Source organism: Lissotriton helveticus, chromosome 5_1 (assembly GCF_964261635.1).
Source record: "Lissotriton helveticus chromosome 5_1, aLisHel1.1, whole genome shotgun sequence".
In the NCBI taxonomy this organism is placed as follows: Eukaryota; Metazoa; Chordata; class Amphibia; order Caudata; family Salamandridae; genus Lissotriton; species Lissotriton helveticus.
In genome coordinates this window covers 922,311,317-922,332,654 of record NC_136065.1, presented here as the reverse complement: position 1 = coordinate 922,332,654, position 21,338 = coordinate 922,311,317, and the positions used below count along the sequence as shown (strand labels likewise).

At 49.2% G+C, this 21,338-nt stretch overlaps 1 protein-coding gene across 1 annotated transcript in view; it reads right to left on the bottom strand.

The window, feature by feature from the left end:
* Nucleotides 1-21,338, bottom strand: part of NOC3L (NOC3 like DNA replication regulator) — a 493,023-nt gene that overhangs the window by 20,670 nt on the left and 451,015 nt on the right. The gene's annotated exons all lie outside the window — the stretch shown is intronic.

Here is a 21,338-nt window from a genome sequence, read left to right as displayed (position 1 = left end):
AAACAGTTTTAAATTACCAAAATTACTGAAATTCACATATTAAAGTAATCTCAAGTAACTATAACTCGTTCCCTAAAGTAACTATAACTTGCGCTCCCACCAAAAAGAGTGTTGTCATCAATGATGTAATTTCAGATGTTACAATGATGTAACAGAACATGTCATGAGTGATGTAATATGTGAGGAAATTAGAAGTGCATGGTGACAGCGTGAGTTACAGTTACTTGAGATAACTATAATTAGTGAATTTCAACTAAACACAAAAAATACATTTTCTATGGACGCGTGGTCCAACTGAAACCACATATGTATATATATATATATATATATATATATATATATATATATATATATATATATATATATATATATATATATATATATATATATATATATATATATATATATATATATATATATCAGAGGACTGACCATCAAAAACCGTTGGAGGCCAAGCACCGTTCCTGACAGAGTCAGCCATCGGCCCAGACTAGCCACAAGAGGCAGAGAGCCTCTCCTCGGTTCTGGAGAAGCCCCTGCACTAGCCGATGCGGTCTCAACTTTAGCACCAAGACCAAACCCCCTTGAACTGAAATTGGATCTGAAGCAGAGTTCGGTGCCACATGAGCCCTCATCAGTCATTGAGTTCCCAAGGGTGCCCTGTGGCAGGCTGCACAAGATCTATATATACACTCCTCAGTAAAGATACTTGCTTGGCCTCCTTGAAATGAGCCCTAGACAACAGAAAGCACCTTAGAAGAGGAGGAAAGTGACTTTTAAGGAGGAAACATAAGAGGATTTGCAGGTTTAACAAATTCCAAAGAAGGGTAGAGACCAGGTTGACGCCCCTTCTCACAGCCTCTTAGACACCCCTCAACATCCCCGACCACGACAACATAAACCAGCATTACCACCTATGTCACCATGAACTCGGGAGTCTGCCCACTTTTTCCTCACAAATACGGATTATGAGAGTCTTCATGACCCTCAGGATCCCTACTTGGACTCTGCACCACCTAGGGATAGAGATGATCTGGGGAAGGGTGACAAAGTAGAGCCTGGAGCTGTATCCAGTTAAGACCTCACCCCTGGGCCATATCACAGCATATCACACATACTAAAGGCAGTCGGCCATCACAAGTCAAATTTTATGCAATGGAAGAGGAGGATGGCTTATTTGTGGAAACACTCTTGAACATTGAGAGATCTGTGCAGTTGTTGCAGATGCTGAGAAACATGACAAAATGCACCAATGAAAGCTTGAAGGAACCTGTTAAGGTCAGAGAGGTGACGGTAAGGGTCAAAATAATACAACCCTGCCCCAGATGACCTTGCGTTCATCAAAAGGCTCGTCCCACCAGACTCCCCTAACTGTCGACAAAGTCAGGAAAAGTGCATGTCCCCAAGCTACAGAAGGTGCCCCTCCTACAAACAGGGAGAATTTACAATGCTGCTGGAAAGCAAGTCACCATTGGGGTGGCAACAGAGTAGTATCGCCAATTCTGTGAGTCTCCTGTCTCGTTATGATAATTATCACAGAGAGGAAATGGAGAAGTCAATTAAACACCGGTAAAAGCCATACCATTGGAGAGGGAGAGGGTTAGTACAGGAGGGCAAAATAATATGTACCGCCAACACTGCCTCCAGGGGCGCCAACACAAGTATAATACTTGCATGTCACACATGACTGAGAGTGCCTAGGATGCGCCTTGAAGTCCAACTGAACTAATTAATGTACCATTCGATGGGGGTCATCTCCTCAGATGTTGGATGAAGAGCATACTTGAGAAATCAAAACGGACACGGACACCGCCAAAGCCACAGGGCCTACAAACGCAGTCTCCCAAACGTGAGCTTCATAAAAGGCAGACAAGAGGAGGTGCCATTACTGGTACCACAAATCAGCGTACACGGTTTCACCAGAAGAAATACTTTCAGGAAGTACACACTTCGAAGTCATACAGTCAAGTTCGTTACAAAAGCAATGGCCAAAGGAAGGGTTTAAGGCAGCACTGGCAAGGGTAACTCAACCTTCAAGCAGTGACTTAACATCCATCCTCCCATATCACACATCTGCTGAGGTGGAGAATTAGATTACTCCTCCTAGAGTGGAAGGAATTAACCACAGACAAGTGGTTCCTATTTGTTGTTCAGCATCAATACTGCTTAGAGTTTCACACCACCAGACGTACCAACTCAACAGCACTCTATCAGTGAAGACTTCCAGCATCGGTTGCCTGAGGAAGTACAAGCATTCTAAGCAAAAGTGCTATCAAGCCAGTGTCCCCACACCAGTTGGAATAACATACCTGCCAACTCACACGGTGTTACTGTGTGACACATTATATCGGCTCTAAACACACAGTCACCCATTGAGAATTCGATATCACACGGTGGCAGGGAAAATCGAGCCACATACCACTGTAGATAGTGGTTTTCCAACTCGTTTTCTGAGGTTTTGAAGTGCCGACCTCAATTAAGGGGTGTAAAAACACCCCAGAACATCGGCACCAGCCTCTGCAAGCTTTTTGTTAGCGGTGGAGGAGGGGGCTTGGGGGCAGGGTGGGGTTCAAAAGTGCCTCTTAGGTACTCCAAGGCTTTCAAGGCCCAGTCCCCTCCTCTCACTGTGATATTTTTTAGGTCTCCGTCTAGCGAAGGCTGTGCTTGCGCAGTCTCGCTGGGGAGAACTGATGTTTTACAGAGTGGGGCTTGAACCCGCCCCTCTTCTCCATTGGCTGGCTTCCTAAATGGAGGCCAGCCATTGGAGGAGAGGGGCATCTGTCCGTTTAAACCCCGTCTTTTTGGGATTCGGGGGTGTGTTTTTTCGTTTCTTTCTGTTTTCTTTTTCTTTCCCATTGGCTGGAATTTTACATTCCAGCCAATGGGAAGAGGAGAGAAAGAAAAACACGCCCCCGAATCCCAAAATGACAGTGCGTTTCTCTGAGGCATCTCTGCTTTGCCTCGGAGACACATGGTGGTGTTTCCACCACCTCGGCTTCTTTCTCACGGTTGCCTGCTCGGACCCCTTTCTCTTGTCTTACTGACGTGCAGAGCCCTGCGCCTGAACCAGCCTAGTCAGCGCACGGCAAAAAAAAAATCATTAATAAATAAATAAACCCGTGGTGGGGGCAGCCAGCCAGCCAGCCCTCCCCGTCCCCACCCCCCAAGGCTTGCACCGTTGTACGGGGAGGGGGGATGGTGCGGCTTATGTTTATGCTGTCTCTTTACGCAAGTGGGTTGATTGTTGTTGTTTCGGAGCGCTTCTGCCGGTTCGGGACTCCCTTTGCCGGCAGAAGTAACTTCCTCGCTTTCGCTTTCCATTGCTTTTTAGGTCTCGCCTCTCAATGCGCATGCGCATTGAGCGGAGCGAGGCTATAGGGGCTTAAACAGAGGTTTAACTAGCTGGCGATTTTATGCTGTGCCCGTGCGCCTTTAGAATGCGCGTGCACAGCATCAAATCGCCAGCCATCTGTTCCCCAGCAGCTCTTCCCGCTCCGCCCCACAAGCTTCCCCCAGCGTGCGCTCTGCCTCAGCCGCACTCCTCCCACACCTTTGAAGTGAAGCTTAGCTTCACTTCAAAGGCCCCTGCTGCTTCACACTATTCACGGTCCGCTCGCATCTCTCCTCCCCCTCCCCACAGCAATGCCCTCCGTCTTGTTCTCTCCTCTTATTATTTTCCATCTTTTAATTTTCCTGTCTTCTCATTTCTCCTCTTCTACTTTCCTATTTTCATTCTTCTGTCTGTTCTCTTTTCCCTTCTTTCCATGTTTCTTCTGTTTCAGCTTCTCCTTCTCTCCTTCCTAGATGTTCTGCCTCTTAATTGTTTTTCCATTTGCTGTCTGTTCTGCTCTTCCTTCCTCCCCCCACTGCTTCTCTTCTCATGCCTTCACTCCATATTGCGCCACTCATTTGTTTTTTCTAACTCGTCTTCTTCTTTTCCCTCTCTCTATTTCACTCTTCCAGTATCTCACTTTCTTCTAATCCACTCCATCGCTACATGTCCCTCTCCCTCCATTATTCATTTCCCCCTCTTCCCTCCCGCCCATTCTCTTCTCCACTTCCCTCTCTCTGTTTCCATCTTCTCTAACCCCTTATCTCTGGCATCAACCTAATTTCCCCCCTACTTCTATTCACGTTCTCTCTTGCCAGCTTGTTTATTTTGTTACCCCCTTAAAGGCAGACTATATGATTCATGATTAAAATGTGCTAGCTAGTGTTACACTTTTACTTTCAAAGGCCGTTTTTATCGTTATTTTTTATATTAGACAGAGCTTTAGTATCTGGCCATTACCTTTACAGAGGGATTTGCCCATTGACTATTAAAAAGGGTTTGTCTTAAAAGTGTCCAATTGTGCATATAGCGCTCCTTACTATTCATGGCTTGCGCCGGCCGTAATTTCACTTTTTTTATTCATGGCTTGCAGCATAGGTTTATATGAAACAAATACTGTGCTTGCCTCACTCGTATTAACATCAGAGCCCTTCGTGAGTGCTCCCATTGGATTTTAACATCAGAGCCCTTCGTGAGTGCTCCCATTGGATTTTATTCATGGCTTGCGCAGGCCGTAATTTCACTTTTTTATTCATGGCTTGCAGCATAGGTTTATATGAAACAAATACTGTGCTTGCCTCACTCGTATTAACATCAGAGCCCTTCGTGAGTGCTCCCATTGGATTTTAACATCAGAGCCCTTCGTGAGTGCTCCCATTGGATTTTATTCATGGCTTGCGCTGGCCGTAATTTCACTTTTTTTATTCATGGCTTGCATACTCTGGATTGCTGTGTTTGATGCATCCACTTTTGCTGTACTTTTAGTTCTTTGCTCTTGTTGGAAAGATGGCGTTGCCGGGGTCTCTGAGCCGCGTCTCTTCCTGCACTTATTCGCTGCCGCCCATGGTCCTGCTGCTGTCCCTGTGCGCGCTGGGGGCCAAGGGCTTCATTTTCCCACAGCAGCCCACGTGAGTACCTCCCCTCGCCTCACCCCCACCCTATGCCAGTCTCCCTGGATGTCAGTGTCATTCCTGGCACGGAGTCATCCCCATCACTGCCAGCAGCATCGCCGCCAGCGTCGCTCCCACTACTCTTGCTGCCAAAAGCGCCGCTGCCCGTACTGCTGTCCGTACCATCTTTCTCAGCAGTACTGCTTCCACCGCTATTACTATCACGCTGCCAAAAGCGTCACTGCCCGTACCACTGCACTTACGATCATCTCTCTCAGCAGTACTGCTGCCACCATCGCGGCTACTACTGTCAATGCCAAAAGCATCACTGCCCGTACCACTGCCCTTACTAGCAGTACCACTACCATGCAAGCATCGGTACTACCACTATCGGTACCAACTGCGTCACCTCGAGTACCACTGTATTTACGATGTCTCACAGAAGTATTATCAGTACCACAACTACTGCCCCCAGCATTCACGCCTCACTGGCAGCACCGCTGCCCTTGCCATCTCCCTCAGCAGTGCGACTGCCACCTGCACCAGCATGCACGCACCTCTGCTGGTACTACCACTGCCAAACACGTCACTGCCTTTACCACTGCCCTAATGCTTTCTCTCAGAAGTACCACTGCCGGCAGTGCACGCTTCTCTTCTACTGCTGCCAACTCCGTCACTGCCAGTAACACAACTCCGGTCATCTCTCTCAGCAGCATTACCGGTACCACTACTATCAGAGGAGCCAGCATGCTTGCATTCAGGCCAGTACCACTGCCTCTCGGGAGTATTTTCTGTGCCGCTGACTCCAGCGTGAAATCCTCACTGTTACTGTCGCTGCCGAAAGCCTCACTGCCGGTAGCACTGCCATCCAGATATGTCTCTGCAGTATTATCAGTATTTATTCCACAGCCTCGCTGCCAGTACCACTGCTCTTCAGACGCCTCTCAGCAGTATTATCGGTGCCACGACCACCAGCATGCAAGCCTCACTGCCAGTACCACTGCCCTTCAGATACCTCTCAGCAGTATTATGGGTATCACTGCCACCGGCATGCAAGCCTCACTGCCAGTACATCTACCCTTCAGATACCACTCAGCAGTATTATCAGTATTTATTCCACAGCCTCACTGCCAGTACCTCTGCCCTTCAGATACCTTTCAGTAGTATTATGGGTACCACTGCCACCAGCATGCAAGCATCACTGCCAGTACATCTGCCCTTTAGATACCTCTCAGCAGGATTATCCGTATGTATTCCACAGCATCACTGCCCTTATCATATTTACCATCAGCGGCATCGTTGTCAGTGCCACCAGCACCCCTACCGCCAGCCTTACTGCCTATATCACCAGCAGTGCTGCCACCATCCGTACCTCCAGTACCCCAGCATCTTTGCCAGCAGTACTAGCTATACCATAAACAGTGCTACCAGGATCAACAGTGTTGGAGCAAGCATCCGTGGTAGCTTCACCAGCAGCAGCGCCGGTGCCGTCAGCATTGCTGCCACCAGCATCACAGCCGGTGTTCCCAGCACTCACTGGCATAACTGCCACTACCCTCCGGTGTTATCATCCGAGCCGCCTGCCTCCGAGAGCTTCAAATTAAAGCCATCTGTTGCTGTTGCTTCCCCAGCGCACTCGGCCTCACTTCTCCTCCCCCTAATTAACACACACTTCTTTCACGGCCGCGAGGCCGTGCTTCAAAGGGATCCGCTCCCCCTGTAATGTGCAGGAATTAGTGATTTTCCATGTATCTGTGAAAACGTACTTCAAAGCGATCCGCTCCGTCCCCTGCTGCATTCAATTTCCTTCCACGTTCCCTCTTCTTCCTTCCTCTCCCCGTCTCCCTGGTGACACCTCTTTGCCCACTTCTTGTTTTTTAACTTGTTTATTCATGGCTTGCGCCGGCCGTAATTTCACTTTTTTATTCATGGCTTGCAGCATAGGTTTATATGAAACAAATACTGTGCTTGCCTCACTCGTATTAACATCAGAGCCCTTCGTGAGTGCTCCCATTGGATTTTATTCATGGCTTGCGCCGGCCGTAATTTCACTTTTTTTATTCATGGCTTGCGCCGGCCGTAATTTCACTTTTTTTATTCATGGCTACTAGCTATACCATAAACAGTGCTACCAGGATCAACAGTGTTGGAGCAAGCATCCGTGGTAGCTTCGCCAGCAGCAGCGCCGGTGCCGTCAGCATTGCTGCCACCAGCATCACAGCCAGTGCTCCCAGCACTCACTGGCATAACTGCCACCACCCTCCGGTGTTATCACCGCTCCCTCCAGCATCACTTCATGTGTCTTTACCATCAGTGTTAACACCTGCACTGCCTTCCTGGATACCGAAAGCATCAAGTAGACACCTCACTGAAAAGGGCCTCACTGCCAGTTCTGTGCCCACTGCCATTACTGCTGCATAAAATGTCACAGCATCTCTGCCAGTGCTGCTGATGCCTCAAGCAGCAAGCCTCGTTGCCACCACCATGCTAGCCGGAGCAGTGCTTTCTTCACCCAGTGCCTCAGCCACCACGGACACTTCGATCATTGGCTAGGGCGACCGACGTCACTGCCACCGTCAGCACTGGCAGCATTGGCATCTAGATAGAACTGAGGCCTTCTCCATCATTCATGCCAGGTCACCATCAACTGCTCTGCTGGTGACATTGACCACACCTCTGTTAGGCTCATGCACAATCTCACTGACCTAAGCACAAATGTCAGTGCCATCATAATCAGTTGTAACGACATAATTATTCATGCCACAAGAGCAATGTTTTCAGTGGTCTCATCTTCACTGAAAAAACGACCATTTCAGTGCCATCACGAAAATCACTTTCACACAGGCCAGCGCTGATGTCCATCTCATCTCCACACAGTGAACTTGGTACGATTGACAACCCAGTGGCGATATATCCCATCCATCAACTGGGTACCAATCCATGGTCACCGCTGTAACTCATGATGTGCAACAGCACCTTTCCATTGGAAATCATGATAGGCAACAGCACCTACCATTGACACTCGTGATGGTCAACAGCACCTGTCATTGACACTAGTGATAGGCAACAGCACCTCCCATTGCCACTCATGATAGGCAACAGCACCTCCCATTGTCACTCATGATAGGCAACAGCACCTGCCACTGACACTCATGATATGCAACTGAACATAATCTTCACAAAAGTTATTTACAAAAGTTTAAGCTATTGCCATTATAAATTACAATCACTTTTATTCAAGTATTAATTATTTAAAACAATTAAAAGCCATTTTTATTTGTAATATCAATTCATCTAAGCCACGTAAATACAAAACATGTTGCATTACAAATGCTATAGGTGTTACATTTGCGAAAGTTATAACTATTGGCATTGTAAATGACAAAGCTATTAATTTAGCTATTTTCAAAACCAACACATAAATAAAAAAATTGTCATTTACAAGACTAATAGCTCAAACTTTCATAATGCGAGACCTATTGCATTGCAAATGCTTGTTTTTTTTCTCTTTCTGCAGCCGTTTGTGTTTTTTTCTGCGTTGCGCCCTGAGCATCTAGATTCAACCGAGGACAGGCTGGCAGCGCCCGCCGCCACGCTGGGATTGGCTGCCCGCCGCCGAAAGCAGGAGGAGAAGCTGCCCGGTGGAATCGAGGCGCTCGGTGGAGGCGGCGCCTGTTCTTTGTCCCCTCCTGGGCTCCCATGGCGAAAAGGGAACCCCGGTGCCGCAAGTGAAGCAGGGCACCGACGAGGAGCGAAGCCGGCCCCCGCCACACTCGAGAGGAGACCACGAGGAGAGAAGCCCCCCCCGATGCAGGAGCCCGGTAAGTGAGGGCTGGGCATGGGGGGGGCACGGCCGCATTATTTCTTGAGCAACCCCCGCCTGATAGGGGGCCGCTCCAACGATAGGGCTTATTTGAGTTAAAAGCCCCCAGTGCCTGACTGAGGCACCGCGGCCAGGGTGCATTTAGGGCGGCCCCGGATGGCAGTGAGCCGCCCCAACACTCCAACACTGGTAGGTATCAAGGTGACTGCAATCCTTCCGGGGACGCGCCTATACATGTAAATAATGTGTTTATGGGAATAATTAACAGAAGTTTCAAACGAGAAAAGCTCCCTATACCTCTTTGACACCCGCGATTCCCAAATGGCTTACACACTTACAAATGGGGTGAAAGTAGTCTTTTCAACTACCGTGGAGCTGAACATGTGTACTGTCTACGCTATTAGCTGTTGGAGAGAAATATAGAGCGTTGATGCAGCAGAAATGTGCTGAATATACATGATACCAGTCAAACTGACTGCCCAAAAACTGGACAAGCACTGAGAAACTCGATGGGCCTCGCCATTCTAACTGATTGGCTACGGTGTTTAGCCATTCTGATCAGCTTTTGCGATGCCACTTACTTAAGATATCCCCCGTTATTTCGTAGGCGCTCGCATCACTCCTATAAACTAACACAACTACTCTCTTTTTTTATTTTATTAATTTTTTTACGTTGGCTACTCTGCACGCTAGCTTTTTTTTTGTTACCGATCCGAGTTTGTTCGGAAACTAAAACAAGGAGAACCTTGCGAGAGGGAAAAGGATGCAATGGGGGACTGAGTGGCACATTGGGTAACGTGCGAACACCACGGGTGGGGAGGCAAAAGCAACAGGGGTTGTCCCTCCAAGTAACAGCAGGAGGGAAGGGGACAACACTACAGACAGCGCGAGAGATAACTGGCGGAAATACAGTGGAGTAGTGCACAGGCGTGCCCAGAAGGGTGGGCTGGGGGAGGAGAGACATGCTTACTGGAAACAGACGAACACCGCTCTCGTGAAGTGCTTTGCACAAAGTTCAGCTTGAAAAGCAAGTATTGAAAGCAGAAATACCAGACAGTCAAATTGATGGTAAAGAGTCAATGTTCCACGGGAGGGACAGCCCAAGATTGACGAGCTAGGGCACTAAAGAAGCGGGAAAATTAGTGACTAAGAAAGCCAACCAAAGGGGAGTAGTCGGTGAGCTCCAATATGCTCTTTGGTTTTGGTACGCCATAATACGTCCTGCTTAAACCCGTGTAGTAGACTCGACCTAAAAGGAGAGTTTAAAGGGGAATCATTGTCTGACTGGCGGCGCTAGTATTTCAGATGAGAGGCATAAGATCATGCAGGTGACATCCCTCTGGGCCAACTGTAGCTGATTGACCTGGTAAGAGGGCAGCCCCAGAAATAGTTACTCCAGTAATCCAGTCTTCTCCGTAATGGCCCACTAACTATAGAATGATTCGACACTGTCACGAGAAAGTGGTCTCATGCAGTTCGTGAAGATGTTAGACTCTAAATTCGTGCCCTTTAGGAGCCCCTTTTAACAAAGCAAATGACATGAGAAAGGAATTCACACAAGACTGCTTTTCTGTGCTTCATAAAGACTTGTAGTAAATATCTCTTTTTTATAGTTAAATTAATATCCATTATCACTTTACATAGTTTTAATTGGGATTCCACTTGTATTTCATCAAAGCTAAATGTTCCTTATCTTTTGAAAGTGGGATATTTAAACTAAAGTGCTGCTATGGGACAGAGACGAGTAGTTTTTTTTTTCTTAGAACATTATGGAACACAGGATGCAGTTGAGTATTTTAGATTTACTTTTATCTCTGGTTTTAATTGTTTTATAAGAAACGTGTGTGGGGCTCTGTGTGTGTGTGGGGCTCTGTGTGTGTGTGTGGCTGTGTGTGTGTGTGTGTGGCTCTGTGTGCGTGTGTGGCTCTGTGTGCGTGTGTGGCTCTGTGTGTGTGTGTGGCTCTGTGTGTGTGTGTGGCTCTGTGTGTGTGTGTGTGTGTGTGGCTCTGTGTGTGTGTGTGTGTGTGTGTGTGGCTCTGTGTGTGTGTGTGTGTGTGTGTGTGTGTGGCTCTGTGTGTGTGTGTGTGGCTGTGTGCGTGTGTGGCTGTGTGCGTGTGTGGCTCTGTGTGTGTGTCGCTCTGTGTGTGTGTGGCTCTGTATGTTTGTGTGTGGCTCTGTATGTGTGGCTCTGTATGTGTGTGTGTGGCTCTGTATGTGTGTGTGTGGCTCTGTGTGTGTGTGTGTGTGGCTTGCTCTGTGTGTGTGTGTGTGGCTCTGTGTGTCTGTGTGTGTGGCTCTGTGTGTGTGTGGCTCAGTGTGTGTGTGTGTGGCTCAGTGTGTGTGTGTGTGTGGCTCTGTGTGTGTGGGGGGGCTCTGTGTGTGTGGGGGGGCTCTGTGTGTGTGGGGGGGCTCTGTGTGTGTGGGGTGGGGCTCTGTGTGTGTGTGTGTGTGGGGGGGGGGCTCTGTGTGTGTGTGTGGCTGTGTGTCTGGTTGTGTGTGTGTGGCTGTGTGTGTGGCTATGTGTGTGTGTGTGGCTCTGTGTGTGTGGCTCTGTGTGTGTGTGTGTGTCTGTGTGGCTTTGTGTGTGTGGCTCTGTGCGTGTGTGTTGGGCTCTGTGCGTGTGTGTTGGGCTCTGTGCGTGTGTGTTGGGCTCTGTCCGTGTGTGTTGGGCTCTGTCCGTGTGTGTTGGGCTCTGTGCGTGTGTGTTGGGCTCTGTGCTTGTGTGTGCGGCTGTATGTGTGTGTGTGGCTCTGTGCGTGTGTGTGTTGGGCTGTGTGCGTGTGTTTGTTAGGCTGTGTGTGTTGGGCTGTGTTTGTGGCTCCGTGTGTGTGTTGCTCTGTGTCTGTGTGTGGCTCTGTGTGTGTGTTGCTCTGTGAGTGTGTGTGTGTGTGGCTCTGTGTGAGTGTGGCTCTGTGTGGCTCAGTGGGTGTGTGTGGCTCTGTGTGTGTGTGTGTGCCTCTGTGTGTGTGTGCCTCTGTGTGTGGGTGCCTCTGTGTGTGTGTAGCTCTGTGTGTGTGTGTGGCTCTGGGTGTGTGTGTCTCTGTGTGTGCGGCTCTGTGTGTGTGTGAGGCTCTGTGTGTGTGTGTGCGGCTCTGTGTGTGTGTGTGCGGCTCTGTGTGTGTGTGTTCGGCTCTGTGTGTGTGTGCGGCTGTGTGTGTGTGTGTGTGTGTGTGTGTGTGTGTGGCTCTGTGTGTGTGTGTGTGTGTGTGGCTCTGTCTGTGTGTGTGTGTGGCTCGGTCTGTGTGTGTGTGGCTCTGTCTGTGTGTGTGTGGCTCTGTGTGTGGCTGTGGCTCTGTGTGTGTGTCCCTGTGGGGGTGCAAATGCAATAGGTCTCGAATTTGCGAGAGATTAAGCTATTGGCATTGTAAATGACAATGCCATTTATTTATGTTTTCAAAACCAACACATAAATAACAATTTTGTCATTTACAATGCCAATAGCTCTAACTTTTGCAAAGGTGAGACCGTTGCATTGTAAATGCTTGTTGTTCAAGTTGGCTGGTATGTAATAAGTGGGTACTCCCTGTACATTTGTATTCCAAAGAAGGGTGGTACCTTGTGGCATATTCTCAACTTCAGGCCACAATTAATGTATGCTGCAGGAGCACTTCAAAATGACTACCTTGCAGGACACCACCACTCTGCCTGGCACGGGAGACCAAAATGGTGAACCTAAGCTCAGACTTGATAAGCTTGCCCCTTATCTTAAAGGTATGTTTGTTGAGGCACTGGAACAGGGGATCTTGCCAAGGGATCAGAGAGTTGCGTTGGTGGTGGTGATTCATAAGGAGGGTAAACCCAGAACTAGTTGTGCTTCTTATAGACCTATTTCATTATTGAATGATGAGCCCAACATTCTAGCTAAGCTTCTTTCCAATAGACTGGTGAAGGTGGTCGGTGGACTGATCCACCCAGATCAATCGGGCTTTATTCTCCACAGAAATACGGCCCTGAATTTACGTAGGTTGCATGGCGTGATAGCCAGGGCCCACAGTCTCCAGGAAGAAGCCGTAATTGCTTCACTTGATGCTACCATGGCTTTCGATACCGTAGAATGGTCCTATTTATGGGCAGTCCTGACTAAATTTGGATTTGGCCCTGGTTTTATTGGCTGGGTGCGCCTACTGTATACAGAGCCACTCGCCCAAATAGTTGTTAATTATCGGGTTTCGGTGCCCTTTAGTCTTGGTCGGGGCACTCAACAGGGCTACCCTCTTTCTCCCCTCCTTTTCTCGTTGGCCCTGGAACCCCTGGCGGCTTGGGTGCACTGGGAACCCTATTCGGGGCATCTGGTGGTCTGGGAGGACCGGATTTCCTTGTACGCGGATGATATTCTGCTATACTTAACCTCTCCTCGGAAGTCCCTCATTGTCGTGTGCGATGTCCTGGCTTCCTTTGGTAGGAACTCCGGGCTATCCATTAACTGGGGGAAATCTCTGCTGTTTGTTCTTAGGGGGGTGGCCCCGATCCCTCCACGGAACTGTCCCATCCAAATTAGCACAGGCGGGTTCAAATATTTGGGAGTCTTTGTTTCTCTTGATCCAGCAGTCAGGTATACCAGGAATCTTCTTCCCCCTTTGCAAAGGCTTAAAAGTGATATTGCTAACTGGAGGAATCTTCCACTCTCTTTGTTGGGACGAGCCACTCTGTTTAAAATGATGTCTCTGGCCCGTTTTCTTTATGCCCTTCAGAATACTTTAGATGTAGTGCCAGCCAGTTATTTCCGTGAGGTTGAAGTATTGCAGTGTAGTCTTTTATGGGAGGGCAGACCTCGTATTGCTTTGGCTAAGCTTACGCTCCCCTGGTATGCTGGAGGTGTTGCCCTCCCAGATATTAAACGCTACTACTGGGCTTCCCAGTTGGCCGCGATCAATCATGGAACATATGGCCCTGTTGCAGATCCTGGTTACGCTATGGATAGATGGCTCCTCCCTGGAGGTAATTACAATTGGGCACTGTACACTAAACCAACAAAGTTGGACTTGACAGGGCCAACTAACCATGCTGTGCGGATCTGGCACGATGTTACGAACTCTTTGAGGTGGAAGGACAAACTGACGCTAGCTACCCCACTGTCTGGTTCAGAGAGGCTGGGTAAGCTTTGGAAGACGAAAGGGTTTGAAAAGTGGGATCTAATAGGGATCTCCACCATTAAAGACGTCTGGGGCAAGGGGAGGATCAAATCATTTGAGGAGATGCAGGCAGAATTTGAGCTGACAGGATCGGAGTACTTTCGGTACGCGCAAATTAAGACACTCACTACAGGCGTCCCTGCCCGTGGATGAGGACATAGCGGAAGCCTCGCCTCACGAGGATAGAATTTTAGACGGTCACCTTCCCGAAAAAACGATCTCCCTAATCTACAAGAAACTAATCAATCACAGAGCGGATCAGCTCAGGGAGTTGAGGGATAAGTGGGTGCGAGATGGAATAGAGCTTGATGATGAGGACTGGCAATCGGCTGTGTCCTCTCCAAAAGTTGTTGCCATTACCGCTCGGCTCCGGCTCATTCAGTTAAAGATATTGCACAGGGTCTATGTTACAGGGCCCCGCCTGGTGCAGATGGGGGCGACTGATGCCGGATGGTGTAGGCGGAAATGTGGTAATAGGCAAGGAGATGTCTCCTTAAACTATAGGAGCCCACAGATCTTAACTCTGCACAAACACATTGGGTCACCTTAAGTTTTATGATAGCGAAAAGAAATATTGCCCAGCTGTGGGGATCCGGACAGCCCCCCCACCCTTGAGAGTTGGAAAAATTATTTGGATTGGAGTATGTTCCGGGAGAAGACTGTTTACATGGCAAGAGGCCGCCCTCGAAGGTGGGCCTCAGTGTGGGGACCCTGGAATAAATATTGAGGGGAAATCTGTGTGCCGCCTAGAGATGCCGTCTTTGATGTACCTCCATCCCCGTAAAGTTTTTGATATGTCTATATTTTGATTTCCTGTACCTCAGCAGATGTTATATTACCTATAACTTGACTCCTCTGTACTGTGTTCTGTTTTGATGCCTTGTTCAATAAAGAGAATTGTTAAAAAAAACAAAATGGTGAACCTAGACCTCAAGGATGCTTACTTCCACCTCCCTGCACATCATATCTACCTGCGGTTTGTTGTAAGGGGACAGCACTACCAATTAATTGAAAGTTTTACACTCAGGGGAGACAACAGCCCCAAAGGTTTTTACCAAATGTCGAGTGATGGTGGCAGCACATAGCACTACAAAGCCATTCATGGTTTCCCATACAAGGACGACTGGCTGATAAAGAGCAGCAGACAAAAGTAACGCCACGTATAACTTCAGGCAGCAGTGTCTCTATTACATAGATTAAGGTGTACAGTATAAGAGAAAAAGTTGAATGTCCACGCACTGCAAATCTCACCATTTTGAGAACTGTATTAAATTCTATAAAAGGTAAAGCCTACCCTAACCATGAGAGAGTGATGGTATTCCAAAGGCAGCTACCTATTTTTGGGACATAACTTCCCCTAACTGTGTGGAAAGTAATAAAACTGTTGGGGATATTGGCTTCATGTATTACTCTGGTACCACCTGCAAGTTTGCTCATATGCCCACTAGAACAGTGTCCAGCAAAGCAATGGTCACAAGCGGTAGGTCAACGGGAAGAGCTTGTGCTGGCGGAGCCCAAAATTCAACACAGTCTCAAATAGTGGAACAATAAAATCCTGTCACTGGGCAGGCCATTTTTGCACACTCAACCTCAAGAGATCATTACCACTGATGCCTCGCTCATGGGGTGAGGCGTATCTCTCAACCACATGACTGTTCACAGAACATGGATGCTGGAACAACCTTAGTACTGGCAGTGGATATAGAGAAGGCTTTTGACAGCCTGGAATGGGAGTATCTCTACAAGGTGCTGCGAAGCTTTGGGCTCGGAGAGGGCTATATACGATGGACTAAGGTGTTATACGCTGAGGCGAAGGCAAGAGTGAGAGTGGGCACCCTGGTGTCGGACCAATTCGAAGTGCTTTGTGGCACCAGACAGGGCTGCGCGCTATCTCCACTACTATTTGCCTTGGCGGTGGAACCTTTGGCGGCGATGGCTAGGAGGGGCACCTACTATGAGGGCCTGACCCACAATGGAGCCCGCCATTTTATCTCGCTATATGCGGATGACCTCCTCCTCTTCTTGGAAGACGGCGATGAGGCGCTGTTGGGGGCGGAAAAACTCCTTGCGCGCTTTGGGGAAATCTCTGGCCTGAGGGTTAACTGGGCCAAGACCTGTCTGTTCCCCCTACGTAGGCATGAGATCCAGCCCTCCCTCCGGCCCTTACTTAGATGGGAGCCTAGCTGCTTGGAATACTTAGGGGTGCACATTTACCACGAAGAGACAGACCTGCTAGGAGGGAACGTTGGACGCTGTGTCCGGGCCTTAAAGGGCAATATGACTTTCTGGGCCACTCTCCCGCAGTCAATGGCGGGCCGCATATCGCTGCTTAAGATGATAGCATTGCCCCGATTGCTATATTATTTCCGAACCTTGCCTGTTTGGGTCCCAGCCGCGTTTTTTCGGCAGCTGCGCTCAATGATTATTTCCTTTTTATGGGGCACGGGCAGGCGAAGAGTGGCACTGTCCACGCTGATCCGCCCGAAAGACGAGGGCGGTCTGGCTGTCCCAGATATTGAGCTTTACTACTTAGCTGCCCAGCTTCAAACCCTAACGCAGGAAATTGCGAGAGCGTACCGCGGCCCAGAACAAGACCGAGACAGCGGCATCCCCCGACATGTGCTTGCCTTCATTGCCCTGCGACAGAGATTGCGGCTCAGAGACTTATCCCTGGAGGAGAGAACTCTACGCCTGTGCTGGAATCGCTCGGCGAGGCACGCGGGGATTAAATGCCCATATGCACCCGAGATCCCTCTCGGCATGGTGACGGCGCTCCCGCACGGGGGAGACTGGTCACACCTGCAGCGCTGGGAAGAGGCGGGGCTGCAGATGATCGGAGACTTGTACGAAGATGGAGCATTGGTCCCATATCAGACGCTGCAGGAACGTTTTGACCTCCCACGAGGTGACTACTTATTGCATGCGGCAGTGGTGCGGGCCATACAAGGACACTGGGGTATGGGGCTCGCGGAGCCGCCGACAGCCCAGGCCTGCCAGTACACTATAATGTCGGCAGGCGTCTATAAGGCGGTTACGTGCTTATACTCGAGAATGCTGAGGGAAACACTGCAACCGCTGACTACTCTGAAGGCCAAATGGGAATCGGATCTACAGGTGGACATCCCGGACACCACATGGACGCAACTGGTGGGTCGGGCCAGGAAGAGCACGAGAAACGCACGTTTCCAGCTCATTCATTTTTATATTCTCCACAGAGCCTACCTTACCCCGGGCAACATTCGGAAATATTTTGGGGCAGAGGAAGCCGCTTGCCCGAGCTGCAATGCATTAGGGGCAGATCTGACCCACATGCTCAGAGAGTGCCCCCACCTGCACGACTACTGGAGGGACATCGGTGACACCTTGAATGAAGTTACAGACAGGGACCTTCAATATACCTCAGCTGTCAGCATTCTCCACTGGTTTCCGCACACACCCAAAAATAGGATGTCGAGCAGGTTCATCGATATGGGCCTCTTATTGGCCAAATGCGAATTGACAAGGGGGTGGAAATCGAAAACGTGCCCGACACACCGAAGGTGGCTTGCTGAGTTTTTGAAATGGGCATCAAGTGAGAGCACACTTAGATAGCAATTGGCGCACAGGAGAGCTGACGAGCGGGCCCTGGAGGCGGCGATGGAGTGGGAACTCTTGGTGCAGGCGCTACGGGATAGCGCACTGGACGAAGAGGAAGATGAGCGGGAAATGACGCTTGAGGCAACTAATGGCCAGGAGATACCGGCACCACCTCCAGTCACACACACACAATAGATGACTAGGACCCTCTGATTGCAGTCATACAGACCCAATTCCTGACCGGGAACGATTGATGACACATGGGGGGGAGGGTGGGACGAGGGGGAGGGGGGAGGGTTTCCTTTACTAGTAGTGTAGTTGGGACGTTCAGTTATAGACCCTACAGGGAGGGTGGGGATTAGACCTACAAAACTGAAAAGCAGACAATGGAACCCCCACATGCGCTGTACAACATCCGCCGATTGTGAAGATTACATCGTTTTGTGACCATGCCGCCCGACCTCCGGGTTGTGGGCTAAACGGCTGTGTATACCTGCTGGGGACCTCGAACCGAGAGGGGGGTTTCACACTGATGATACTTAAGTGATTGACGTATTATATGTATGGATCTGCAATAAAAAATTGTTTACAAAAAAAAATGGATGCTGGAACAAATGGACTGTCACATCATTTACCTGGAGCTGACAGTAATTCGCCTGGTGTTCAGATCGTTTTACATCCTTATTTGAGGGAAAACTGTCCTAGTCAAAACAGATAACGTGACCACCTTGCATTTCATTCAGAAATAGGGCCCGAGTGGTTGTATGGCTCACTCTTCTCAGCTGTCAGCCCTAGCTCAAACAGTCCGGCTCTGGGCGATTCATAATCTCCTCTTCGCAGGGCAACTGCCTGTAGTGGACAATGTCTTTGCCGACCTACTAAGCAGGTTGCATCAACAAGTACACAAGTGGGAGCTGAATCCCCAAGTACTTCAACAATACTTTCAGAAATGGGAGCACCCACACTCGAGCTTTCTCCTCTAGGTACCAAAGTCCCTGGGCAATGCACTATAGGTAAACTGGTCACAGAGAGTAGCGGCTGGTGTCTGGATGGGAGGGGAAGTACGAAATGAAAGACGACAAAAAAAAAACCTTACCCAAGTAACGCCGCATCACCACTCTTCTGCTCCTCACCAGCACAGGATCCCAGAATGCCCTGCAGCCAATCCTGACGCTGCTCTCATGCTGCTGCTGGCAGCATGAGAGCAGCGTCAGCAATAAATCATTGCACAGCCAAATACTCACTTTAATGAAATAAGAGGAGTATTTTATTTCTACTGCTATCAAGACAAAGGAAAAATACAACATTCACAAACAACTACAGTCTCCCCGATGTCGGGGCTCTAGTGTTTCTGCAGCATTTCCCTGTCCCACTCCCTTCTCACTCTAATGACCGTGGTTATTACACCCTTCACTATTGGTAACATCTTTGGTATGCCCCACTAATAGTCAATCTCAAGAGACCACTCTGACTGTTCTAAAGTCAGAAGTGTCCCAGTGCTGCAGCTCTATCAAACAGCCAGTTCCCCTGTGGCTAACTGCCCCGAAGTCCGTCCTGAGTTACTGAGAGCATCCCCTCTGCGGGTGGCAGCTGATTCACCACACACAGCCAAGGCAGGCTCTGCCTGCTGATCCCCGATATCTTCATTTGCGGTTGTGCTCGGCAGCGACCAGAGGTCCTCACAGCTCCTCGTTTGCAGCTACATTTTTTGGGCTCTCCCTCAACAAAGGGAGGGGGGGTGTCAGAGGTTTGGGGTGAGGGGTGACAAGAAGTTTCCAGTGCTGATCTTTTGTCTGGGGGTAGATGCATGGGGCGTTCCACAGAGGCCTCTCGCCACCAAATTGCAAAATTATAGTAAGTACAAAACTCTGACTAGTTCTGGTGACCCCCTCTGGCATACGGGGGTCACTGCATCCCTACTGTACAGGCCACGGACCCTTTCGGCATAGTGGGTACCTGCACGGCAACCCTTCCTGGCATAAAGGGTTGCTGATCCTTTATCGGCACACAGGCTCCAGCGCGATCAACATAGCTTTCACCATGGCTCACTTTACTGCTGCTGTTCCCTGGCATCCAGGGGTCGCTGACTTTGTCCTGCACAAGACCAATAACCCGATGGGTGCGGCAGCAGTTTCCTCACACCTCACAACAGGAGTCCACTCAACAGGATTCCTAACTTGACCCTGCTCCCTCCAATGCTCTCCTTCTCCTCACAGGGCACACTGGTCTTGATAGTGCTCAAGGGTAGGTGGTCTTGGATTCCAAGAGTCATGTCCCCCCCGACTAGCAGGCCTTGGCCCCCAGTGAAGGTCACTGGCAGAAGTCTTGCAAAGCTTCCCCTCCTCACACACCCCGTCTGGCTGCTTGGCACATGATGATTTTTGGGATCTCAAATTTACCTTCTTATAGTCCATTCCCAGACACAAAATGTGATTTAGGGTCCGAGTCTTAAGTTTGTATTGGGGGTCTGCTTCTTTTGAAGTGCCCGCTCCTCTGCCCAGTCTACCTCTTCAAAAGCAGTCGGTCACAGCAAGGGTGACTCCCACGCTGATAGCCGCACAACACAGGCCACGGGAGTGACTAGTGTTTACACCTGCATGTCAGCCACAGTGATGTGTGTATCAGAAGGTTTTCCAGGGTCCCAACCCTACTCTTTAGGATTCTCTTATCAGCTCCATCTTCTTCCTAAGATGTACCCAGGCCCCTTCCTTGTGGCATCTCACTTAATCAAAGAGCACCCTTTGAAGTTTACAAGGGAAGTCTGGCTCTCCCCTTCTACAGTGTGTGTCCAACCCAGCGTACAGGAATGCAGCAATACACAAATATGTCCGGGAGGGGGTGGGGTGGGGTATTTCTCTACCTCCTCATGTTTTCACCGTGCAGGCCTGGGTCTCCTAAAATGGAAACCATGGTCCTCCATGCACTGTACCATAACACAGGCACACATACACCCAGTGCATATATATAGCATACAAACTGCACAGTACTCTACCCTTTATGTAGCGTATATCCCTCACAGGCATTCATACATGCAGCACATTCATTTATCATGTACGCACTGTCCAGCACTGTATCCTTTATGTATTGTCCCTTCATATGCACACTTACACCCAGCATATACATTCAGCATGAACACACTTCACATAACTACATCCTTCATGTACAGTAACACCCACAGGCACACAAACACCCAGCACATGCATTCAGCATGCATGCACTGCACAGCACTGTATTGCACCCTCCCTGGCACATATATACCAAGTGCAGATAAACCACTCCTGTGCTGCGCAGCACTACACACCAACCAATGTAGTCGAAGGGTTGAGGTAAGCACACACCAGCTGAACTTTAAATAAGTGAGCCTGTAGGCCTCACTGCAGTGACTGCTTAACTCCTGGTGAAGGCAGTAGCCTTTCACCACTATGAGGGCATTGCTTTGGGAGCCCCTCCCAGTCCAGCAAGACAGCAGTCCTTAAAACAGGCCCATGGCACACACTACTGATCTGTGTTTGTCTATCACAACAAAAATCAGCATTAGGGATCCAGACATCAGTACAGTTGGGCACTCAGGGCAGGGGTGCACAAACACTGCCATGCAGAGGACTTTTCTGTCCAAACAGGAGGGCACTAATATACAGTCCACGCAAAGTTTGTGATCTACAGAGGCACATGCTACAAACGGAAAAGGGTACCTAGCCTCTAACAAAATGGTTAGTTACCAGTAGGAGTAGTTTTGCAGCTTGAATAATTTTCTGGATTCACACACTGTGCATTATTCTGCCATCTAGTTGTTGGTGTAGGAAGCTGGCTCTCTATACAGTGAACCAAAATGAGGTATACTGTGCAGAGAGCCAAGACAGAAAAAG